This window comes from Festucalex cinctus, chromosome 18 (genome assembly GCF_051991245.1).
Source record: "Festucalex cinctus isolate MCC-2025b chromosome 18, RoL_Fcin_1.0, whole genome shotgun sequence".
NCBI lineage: Eukaryota > Metazoa > Chordata > Actinopteri > Syngnathiformes > Syngnathidae > Festucalex > Festucalex cinctus.
Window position 1 is genome coordinate 21,414,239 of NC_135428.1, and position 10,919 is coordinate 21,425,157.

Here is a 10,919-nt window from a genome sequence, read left to right on the forward strand (position 1 = left end):
GCCGGGATTGGTTTTTATTTTTCTACGCTAGGTGGCGCTATAGAGTCGCGTTGTTATGACAACTACATAATATCAAATTTTTCGCCGGGCCCGAAGAGACTGCAAAGTTTGGTGAGTTTTCGTAAATGTTTAGGCCCTCAAAAATGCGATCGTTTACGGAGAAGAAGAAGAAGAAGAAGAAGAAGAATAATAACTAGAGCTGCGAGCAGCTATAAAGGGCCCTCGCAGCCCGGGCCACGTTGGGGTCCTTGCACGTTGGGGTACTTGCACGTTGGGGTACTGGCACGTTGGGGTACTGGCATATTGGAAGCAAAATTTCTTTGAAAATGGCATAATAAACGTTTACATGTAGAATATTTTTTTGCCAGTGTGTGTGTCAAGCTCAACGGGTTTTGGTGATTGTTAAGACCTGCAAAAATCAGCGTCCTTTTTTATTTTTAGGCAATGAGTTGCCCTGATTGGTATTTTTTTGTAAAAGTGTATATACACATCATCGCTCGTTGTACTCATTGCACAATGTTACTTTTATTGTCCAAAGGGGCAATCAAAAATGAATAAAACAAAATGGAAACGTACATACGTTTGGATCGGTGTGAAGCCAGTGAACAATTTGAGTGGTGGAAACTAAAAGAATATTCATAAATGACTTAGTTATCACACTTAGAATGAGTGTACATTTTTTGTACAAAATACCGTATGTGGGGTATTTTTTTTATTTTTTATATAAGCCTCAAGGGCTAGGTGGCGCTGTATTTATAACTGAATGTTGTCATAGAGATACCTTCAGGCCTTGATTATAAGCATACATGTCAAGTGTGGGATTTTTTTTGTGGAGCATGTACCGTGGAGTTATTAAGCATATCCTTCATTCACGATATTGCTTTTAATGTCCATAGAGGCTATCAAAAATAAATAAAAATATATATATGTTTGGATAAGTCTGATGCCAGTGAACATTTTGAGTGGTGGAAACTAAAAAAATATTCATAAATGACTTAGTTATCACACTTAGAATGAGTGTACATTTTTTGTACAAAATACCGTATGTGGGGTATTTTTTTTTCATGCCTCAAGGGCTAGGTGGCGCTGCATATATAACTGAATGTTGTCATAGAGATAACTTCAGGCCTTGACGATAAACATACATGTCAAGTTTGGGATTTTTTGGAGCATGTACCGGGGAGTTATCAAGCATATCCTTTTTCATTGTGAAACACAAATTTTGATGCCCCGCCCTCATCATATAGTATTTCGAAAAGTCAAAATTTTTCCCCCTGTCGTTGGCTCAGGTCTTGACATGGTCCAGGCCAAGTCTTAACTCAGTCGGATGAAACGTGTAGGAGAAGTGGGCAAAAGTCTGCCCCCTGTGAATGTGCAAAAATCGTCAAAAATGGGACATTCAAAAATTCGTAGCTCACTTCCTGTTCATTTTAGCATATGGGTACAAGAGACGTTTTTGTAGGTCTTGGGCTCCCTCATACACCTAAAAATATTCGGCGTTTTTGCTTAAACGTACAACCGGGGCTGCTTCATTAAAAATTTCGAGGGGGCGCTATTGAGTCATTTTTGTAAAAATAGCACAATCAACAATAAAACATTGCTCATTTTACCAGGCCAGATATGTGTGCCAAGTTTCAGGAGTTTCTGTGCATGTTTAGACCCTCAAAACTGGCGTTGTTTTCTTGGCGAACAGCGCTTAGCCACGCCTACAGCAATTCGCGAAAACTCACAAACTTCGTGTTGTGACATCATGAAGGCCGAAACCCTCCTCTGAGCAAATATGAGGTAGGTCCAGTTAACGTGTTTGGAGAAAAACGTAGAAGAAAATTCGTAAGAAAAAAAATTGCCACTAGGTGGCGCTATCAGTTAGATGAAATGTAAGTTAGTAGATGTCTTTAGAGCTGGACTCTCATCAAATGTGTGAAATTTTGAGAAGATAGGATCATCTCGGTCAAGTTAATGCAGCTTTTATTTTCACGAAAAATCTTCAGATTTTGCGTCACCGTAGCGGCCACGCCCTTTGATGAAAAGTTACAATATTCGGTGTGGGGCATGATCAACATCTTAAGGCTTTTCTGACCAATTTTCAAATGGATCCCTTCAACAAGCTCAGCACAGTAGCTAAAAACGTAAAGTATGACATTTATTGTAACCACTAGGTGGCGCTATATGTATAACTGAATTTTGTCATATAGATGTTTTCAGGCTGTGACTATTACGTTGCCTGAGAAGTTTGAGATTTTTTGGAGCTTGAACATGGGAGTTATTAAGCATTTGCTCTTTCTGGACAAATGAAATTTTAAAGGCAATATTTGATGCTCCGCCCCCGTCGTATAGTATTTCGAAAAGGCAAGATGTTTTGCCCAGCTGTTCTCTTAGGTCTTGAGATGATAAATGCCAAGTTTGAAGTCAATTGGATGAAAAATGTTTGCAAAGGGGGAAAAAGCATGACCACAGTGAATGTGCCAAAATAGGCCAAAATTGGACATTAAAAAATTCATAGCTCACTTCCTGTACATTTTAGCTACATGGTCCCAATAGACGTTTTTGTGCGTCTCGGGATGCTACACGTGCCTGCCAATTTTCGTTGCTCTAGCTCAAACGTGTCGGGCTTGGTTTTTATTTTTCTACGCTAGGGGGCGCTATAGAGCCGCGTTGTTATAACGACTTCATAATATCAAATTTTTCGCCGGACCTGAGGAGTGTGCAAAGTTTGGTGAGTTTTCGTGAATATTTAGGTACCCAAAATCGCGATTGTTTGCGGAGAATAAAGAAGAAGAAGAAGAAGAAGAAGAATAATAATAATAATAATAATAATAATTTTTACAAAAACAATAGGGACCTCGCAGCGGTCGCTGCTCGGGCCCTAATAATTCTTACAAAAACAAGAGGGACCTCGCAGCGGTCGCTGCTCGGGCCCTAATAATAATAATAATTTTTACAAAAACAATAGGGACCTCGCAGCGGTCGCTGCTCGGGCCCTAATAATAATAATAATAATAATAATAATAATTTTTACAAAAACAATAGGGACCTCGCAGCGGTCGCTGCTCGGGCCCTAATAATAATAATAATTTTTACAAAAACAATAGGGACCTCGCAGCGGTCGCTGCTCGGGCCCTAACTAGAGCTGCGAGCAGCTATAAAGGGCCCTCGCAACCCGGGCCACGTTGGGGTATTTGCACGTCGGGGTACTGGCATGTTGGGGTACTGTCAAATAGGAAACCATCTAAATTGTAAACGTTTTTGCCATGCTTTGTGTTTTTAAAGTTTCATGGAAAGGCCAAAAACGATGCACAATTAACAAAATAAAATCAAAATGGATTGGCACATGGCTATATAGAATACTTTTTGAATATATTCGGCATGCCTGCCAATATTCACACATCTAGCTGAATCATATAATCGGAAAGACTTCATAAAAATGTCTAGAGGGCGCTATTGAGCCATTTATTACAAATAGCACAACAAATCTCTAAATAAAATATTCATGTTCTAGACAGGTCTGGTGCGTGTGCAAAGTTTTGTGAGTTTTCACCCATATTTAGACTCTCAAAAAAGCATTTTTCTTCACAAACAATGCATGGCTACAGCAAAGGCGTGTGACAAAATAAAAAAATTCAATAACTTTTCATCTTAAATATCTTAAGATGAAACACGCCAAAGAATGAAGACGATCTGATAAGTTCTGTTGAAAATATGACCCCTATAAAAGGCCCCAAAAAATGGCTACAAATACCAAAGTAAATCAAAATGGCAGACTTCCTTTTTGATTCAGCATATGGCTTTAGAAACCTTTTTGTAAGTCTTAGGCTGATAGGTATCCCAATTTTTACAAATCTAGCTGAATCATAAAACACAAAACATTTGCAAAAGCTTCATAAAAATGTCTAGAGGGCGCTATTGAACCATTTATTGCAAATTGAATAAGAAATCTCTAAAATATTCATGCTGATGACAAGCCTGATGTGTGTGTAAAGTTTCATGAGTTTTTGCACATGTTTAGACCAAAAAAAAAAAGTAACATTTTACTTGGCAAACAATGCATCGCCATGACAACGGCGTGCGACAAAATAAATAACTTTCGATAACTTTGCATCTTAAACATCTTAAGATGAAGCACACCAAGTTTAAAGACAGTCGGATAAATTTTGTAGGAGGAGTTCGTTAAAATATGACCCCTAAAAAAGGCCACAAAAAATGGCTACAAATCCCAACGTAAATCAAAATGGTGGACTTCCTGATTGGTTTAGCATATTGCTCCAAGAGACTTTTTTTGTACATCCTGAGCTCTTATGTTTGCCTGCAAATTATCATAGCTTTAGGTGTTTAATCAAAACGCAAAATATGGTGTGCAATTCCCATGCATTGCTATGGCAACAGCGTGTGACAAAATAAAAAACTTTCGATTACTTTGCATCTTAAACATCTTAAGATGAAACATACCAAGTTTGAAGACAGTCGGATAAATTTTGTAGGAGGGGTTCGTTAAAATATGACCCCTGAAAAAGGCCACAAAAAATGGCAACAAATCCCATCATAAATCAAAATGGCGGACTTCCTGTTTGGTTTAGCCCATGGTTCCAAGAGACTTTTTTGTACATCGTGGGCTCTTATGTATGCCTGCAAATTATCATAGCGCTAGGTGAAACGTACAACCGGGAATGCTTAGTTAAAGAGGAGTTTTTTAGCTCAAAATGTGATGCCCGGCCCCTGGGGGACTTCCTGTTGCGTTTAGCACATGGCACCAAGAGACATTTTTGTAGATCCTGGGCTGTTACATATGTCTACAATTTTTCGTCACTCTAGCTGCTTCGTACAACTGGGAATGCTTCATTAAGAAGGATTTTTTTCCTTTGCAAAAAGTGCATGCCACGATAACAGCATGTGACGAAATAAAAAACTTTCAATAACTTTTCATTTTCAACATCTTAAGATGAATCACACCAAGTTTGAAGATGATCGGATAAACTCTGTAGGAGGAGTTTGTTAAAATATGACCCCTATGAAATGGCCAAAAAAAATGGCAACACATTCCAAAGTAAATCAAAATGGCGGACGTCCTGTTAGGTTTAGCATATGGTTCAAAAAGAGTTTTTTGTAAATCGAGGGCTGTTATATACCTCTACAAATTTTGGTAACTCTAGGTGAAACGTACAGCCGGGTATGCTTTGTTAAAGAGGAGTTTTTTTTAGCTCAAAATGTGATGCCCGGCCCCTGGGGGACTTCCTGTTGGGTTTAGCACAGGGCACCAGGAGACTTTTTTGTACATCTTGGGCTGTTACATATGTCTACAAATTTTCGTAGCTCTAGCTGCTTCGTACAACTGGCAATGCTTCTTTAAGGATATTTTTTTTCCTTTGCAAACAGTGCATGCCATGACAACAGCGTGCGACGAAATACAAAGCTTTCAATAACTTTTCATCTTCAACATCTTAAGATGAATCACACCAAGTTTGAAGATGATCGGATAAACACTGTAGGAGGAGTTCGTTAAAATAAGACTCCAATGAAATGGCCAAAAAAATGGCAACACGTTCCAAAATAAATCAAAATGGTGGACTTCCTGTTAGGTTTAGCATATGGTTCAAAAAGAGTTTTTTGTAGGTCATAGCCTGTTACATATGTGTACCAATTTTCGTAGCTCTAGATTAAACGTACAACCGGCAATGCCTCGTGAAGTAAGAATTTTTAAACTCTAAATTTGATGCGCCGCCGCCGTCATATAGTATATCAAAAACTTTTCATTTTTCACAATGATGTTGTCCCAGGTGTTGAGATGGTACATCCCAAGTTTGAAGTCAATCGGGTTAACCGTGTAGGAGAAGCGGGCAAAAGTATGACCCCTGTAAATGTGCAAAAATTGGCAAAAATTGGACATTTAAATACTCATACCTCACTTTCTGTCTATTTTAGGGTACACACTTCAAAGAGGTTTTTGTTCATTGGGATGTGCTACAGGTGCCACACAATTTTCATAGCCGTCGGACAATCGTAGCGGGACAGGGATCCGTTTAACCTATGTAGGGGGCGCTAAGGAGCCATTTTTCTGTTATCATGTATGGCGACTTTAAAATATCAAATTTTTCGCCAGGCCTGATGTGCGTGTAAAGTTTGGTGAGTTTTCGGTCACGTTTAGTGTCTCAAAAATGCGATTGTTTGCGGAGAATAATAATAATAAGAATAACTAGAGCTGCGAGCAGCTATAAAGGGCCCTCGCAGCCCGGGCCACGTTGGGGTCCTTGCACGTTGGGGTACTTGCACGTTGAGGTACTGGCACGTTGGGGTACTGGCATATTGGAAGTAAAATTTCTTTGAAAATGGCGTAATAAACGTTTACATGTAGAATATTTTTTTTGCCAGTGTCTGTCAAGCTCAACGGATTTTGGTGATTGTTAAGACCTGCAAAAATCAGCGTCCTTATTTATTTTTAGGCAATGAGTTGCCCTGATTGGTATTTTTTTGTAAAAGTGTATATACACATCATCGCTCGTCGTACTCATTGCACAATGTTTACTTTTATTGTCCAAAGGGGCAATCAAAAATGAATAAAACAAAATGGAAACGTACATACGTTTGGATCGGTGTGAAGCCAGTGAACAATTTGAGTGGTGGAAACTAAAAGAATATTCATAAATGACTTAGTTATCACACTTAGAATGAGTGTACATTTTTTGTACAAAATACCGTATGTGGGGTATTTTTTTAATTTTTTTTATATAAGCCTCAACGGCTAGGTGGCGCTGTATTTATAACTGAATGTTGTCATAGAGATACCTTCAGGCCTTGATTATAAGCATACATGTCAAGTGTGGGATTTTTTTTGGAGCATGTACCGTGGAGTTATTAAGCATATCCTTCATTCACGATATTGCTTTTAATGTCCATAGAGGCTATCAAAAATAAATAAAAATATATATATGTTTGGATAAGTCTGATGCCAGTGAACATTTTGAGTGGTGGAAACTAAAAGAATATTCAGAAATGACTTCGTTATCACACTTAGAATGAGTTTACATTTTTTGTACAAAATACCGTATGTGGGGTATTTTTTTTTCATGCCTCAAGGGCTAGGTGGCGCTGCATATATAACTGAATGTTGTCATAGAGATAACTTCAGGCCTTGACGATAAACATACATGTCAAGTTTGGGATTTTTTGGAGCATGTACCGGGGAGTTATCAAGCATATCCTTTTTCATTGCGAAACACAAATTTTGATGCCCCGCCCTCATCATATAGTATTTCGAAAAGTCAAAATTTTTCCCCCTGTCGTTGGCTCAGGTCTTGACATGGTCCAGGCCAAGTCTTAACTCAGTCGGATGAAACGTGTAGGAGAGGTGGGCAAAAGTCTGCCCCCTGTGAATGTGCAAAAATCGTCAAAAATGGGACATTCAAAAATTCGTAGCTCACTTCCTGTTCATTTTAGCATATGGGTACAAGAGACTTTTTTGTAGGTCTTGAGCTCCCTCATACACCTGAAAATATTCGTCGTTCTTGCTTAAACGTACAACCGGGGCTGCTTCGTTAAAAATTTCGAGGGGGCGCTATTGAGTCATTTTTGTAAAAATAGCACAATCAACAATAAAATATTGCTCATTTTACCAGGCCAGATGTGTGTGCCAAGTTTCAGGAGTTTCTGTGCATGTTTAGACCCTCAAAACTGGCGTTGTTTTCTTGGCGAACAGCGCTTAGCCACGCCCACAGCAATTCGCGAAAACTCACAAACTTCGTGTTGTGACATCATGAAGGCCGAAACCCTCATCTGAGCAAATATGAGGTAGGTCCAGTTAACGTGTTTGGAGAAAAACGTAGAAGAAAATTCGTAAGAAAAAAAATTGCCACTAGGTGGCGCTATCAGTTAGATGAAATGTAAGTTAGTAGATGTCTTTAGAGCTGGACTCTCATCAAGTGTGTGAAATTTTGAGAAGATAGGATCATCTCGGTCAAGTTAATGCAGCTTTTATTGTCACGAAAAATCTTCAGACTTTGCGTCACCGTAGCGGCCACGCCCTTTGGCGAAAAGTTACAATATTCGGTGTGGGGCATCATCAACATCTTAAGGCTTTTCTGACCAATTTTCAACTGGATCCCTTCAACGAGCTCAGCACAGTAGCTAAAAACGTAAAGTATGACATTTATTGTAACCACTAGGTGGCGCTATATGTATAACTGAATTTTGTCATATAGATGTTTTCAGGCCGTGACTATTACGTTGCCTGAGAAGTTTGAGATTTTTTGGAGCTTGTACATGGGAGTTATTCAGCATTTGCTCTTTCTGGACAAATGAAATTTTAAAGGCAATATTTGATGCCCCGCCCCCGTCATATAGTATTTCGAAAAGGCAAGACTTTTTGCCCAGCTGTTCTCTTAGGTCTTGAGATGATAAATACCAAGTTTGAAGTCAATGGGATGAAAAATGTTTGCATAGGGGGAAAAAGCATGACCACAGTGAATGTGCCAAAATAGGCCAAAATTGGACATTAAAAAATTCATAGCTCACTTCCTGTACATTTTAGCTACATGGTCCCAATAGACTTTTTTGTGCGTCTCGGGGTGCTACACGTGCCTGCCAATTTACGTTGCTCTAGCTCAAACGTGCCGGGCTTGGTTTTTATTTTTCTATGCTAGGGGGCGCTATAGAGTCGCGTTGTTATAACGACTTCATAATATCAAATTTTTCGCCGGACCTGAGGAGTGTGCAAAGTTCGGTGAGTTTTCGTGAATATTTAGGTACCCAAAATCGCGATTGTTTGCGGAGAATAAAGAAGAAGAAGAAGAAGAAGAAGAAGAATAACTAGAGCTGCGAGCAGCTATAAAGGGCCCTCGCAGCCCGGGCCACGTTGGGGTCCTTGCACGTTGGGGTACTTGCACGTTGGGGTACTGGCACGTTGGGGTACTGGCATATTGGAAGCAAAATTTCTTTGAAAATGGCATAATAAACGTTTACATGTAGAATATTTTTTTGCCAGTGTGTGTGTCAAGCTCAACGGGTTTTGGTGATTGTTAAGACCTGCAAAAATCAGCGTCCTTTTTTATTTTTAGGCAATGAGTTGCCCTGATTGGTATTTTTTTTGTAAAAGTGTATATACACATCATCGCTCGTTGTACTCATTGCACAATGTTACTTTTATTGTCCAAAGGGGCAATCAAAAATGAATAAAACAAAATGGAAACGTACATACGTTTGGATCGGTGTGAAGCCAGTGAACAATTTGAGTGGTGGAAACTAAAAGAATATTCATAAATGACTTAGTTATCACACTTAGAATGAGTGTACATTTTTTGTACAAAATACCGTATGTGGGGTATTTTATTTTTTTTATATATAAGCCTCAAGGGCTAGGTGGCGCTGTATTTATAACTGAATGTTGTCATAGAGATACCTTCAGGCCTTGATTATAAGCATACATGTCAAGTGTGGGATTTTTTTTTGGAGCATGTACCGTGGAGTTATTAAGCATATCCTTCATTCACGATATTGCTTTTAATGTCCATAGAGGCTATCAAAAATAAATAAAAATATATATATGTTTGGATAAGTCTGATGCCAGTGAACATTTTGAGTGGTGGAAACTAAAAAAATATTCATAAATGACTTAGTTATCACACTTAGAATGAGTGTACATTTTTTGTACAAAATACCGTATGTGGGGTATTTTTTTTTCATGCCTCAAGGGCTAGGTGGCGCTGCATATATAACTGAATGTTGTCATAGAGATAACTTCAGGCCTTGACGATAAACATACATGTCAAGTTTGGGATTTTTTGGAGCATGTACCGGGGAGTTATCAAGCATATCCTTTTTCATTGTGAAACACAAATTTTGATGCCCCGCCCTCATCATATAGTATTTCGAAAAGTCAAAATTTTTCCCCCTGTCGTTGGCTCAGGTCTTGACATGGTCCAGGCCAAGTCTTAACTCAGTCGGATGAAACGTGTAGGAGAAGTGGGCAAAAGTCTGCCCCCTGTGAATGTGCAAAAATCGTCAAAAATGGGACATTCAAAAATTCGTAGCTCACTTCCTGTTCATTTTAGCATATGGGTACAAGAGACTTTTTTGTAGGTCTTGGGCTCCCTCATACACCTAAAAATATTCGGTGTTCTTGCTTAAACGTACAACCGGGGCTGCTTCGTTAAAAATTTCGAGGGGGCGCTATTGAGTCATTTTTGTAAAAATAGCACAATCAACAATAAAATATTGCTCATTTTACCAGGCCAGATGTGTGTGCCAAGTTTCAGGAGTTTCTGTGCATGTTTAGACCCTCAAAACTGCCGTTGTTTTCTTGGCGAACAGCGCTTAGCCACACCCACAGCAATTCGCGAAAACTCACAAACTTCGTGTTGTGACATCATGAAGGCCGAAACCCTCATCTGAGCAAATATGAGGTAGGTCCAGTTAACGTGTTTGGAGAAAAACGTAGAAGAAAATTCGTAATAAAAAAAATTGCCACTAGGTGGCGCTATCAGTTAGATGAAATATAAGTCAGTAGATGTCTTTAGGGCTGGACTCTCATCAAATGTGTGAAATTTTGAGACGATAGGATCATCTCGGTCAAGTTAATGCAGCTTTTATTTTCACGAAAAATCTTCAGACTTTGCGTCACCGTAGCGGCCACGCCCTTTGGCGAAAAGTTACAATATTCGGTGTGGGGCATGATCAACATCTTAAGGCTTTTCTGACCAATTTTCAAATGGATCCCTTCAACAAGCTCAGAACAGTAGCTAAAAACGTAAAGTTTGACATTTATTGTAACCACTAGGTGGCGCTATATGTATAACTGAATTTTATCATATAGATGTTTTCAGGCCGTGACTATTACGTTGCCTGAGAAGTTTGAGATTTTTTGGAGCTTCAACATGGGAGTTATTAAGCATTTGCTCTTTCTGGACAAATGAAATTTTAAAGGCAATATTTGA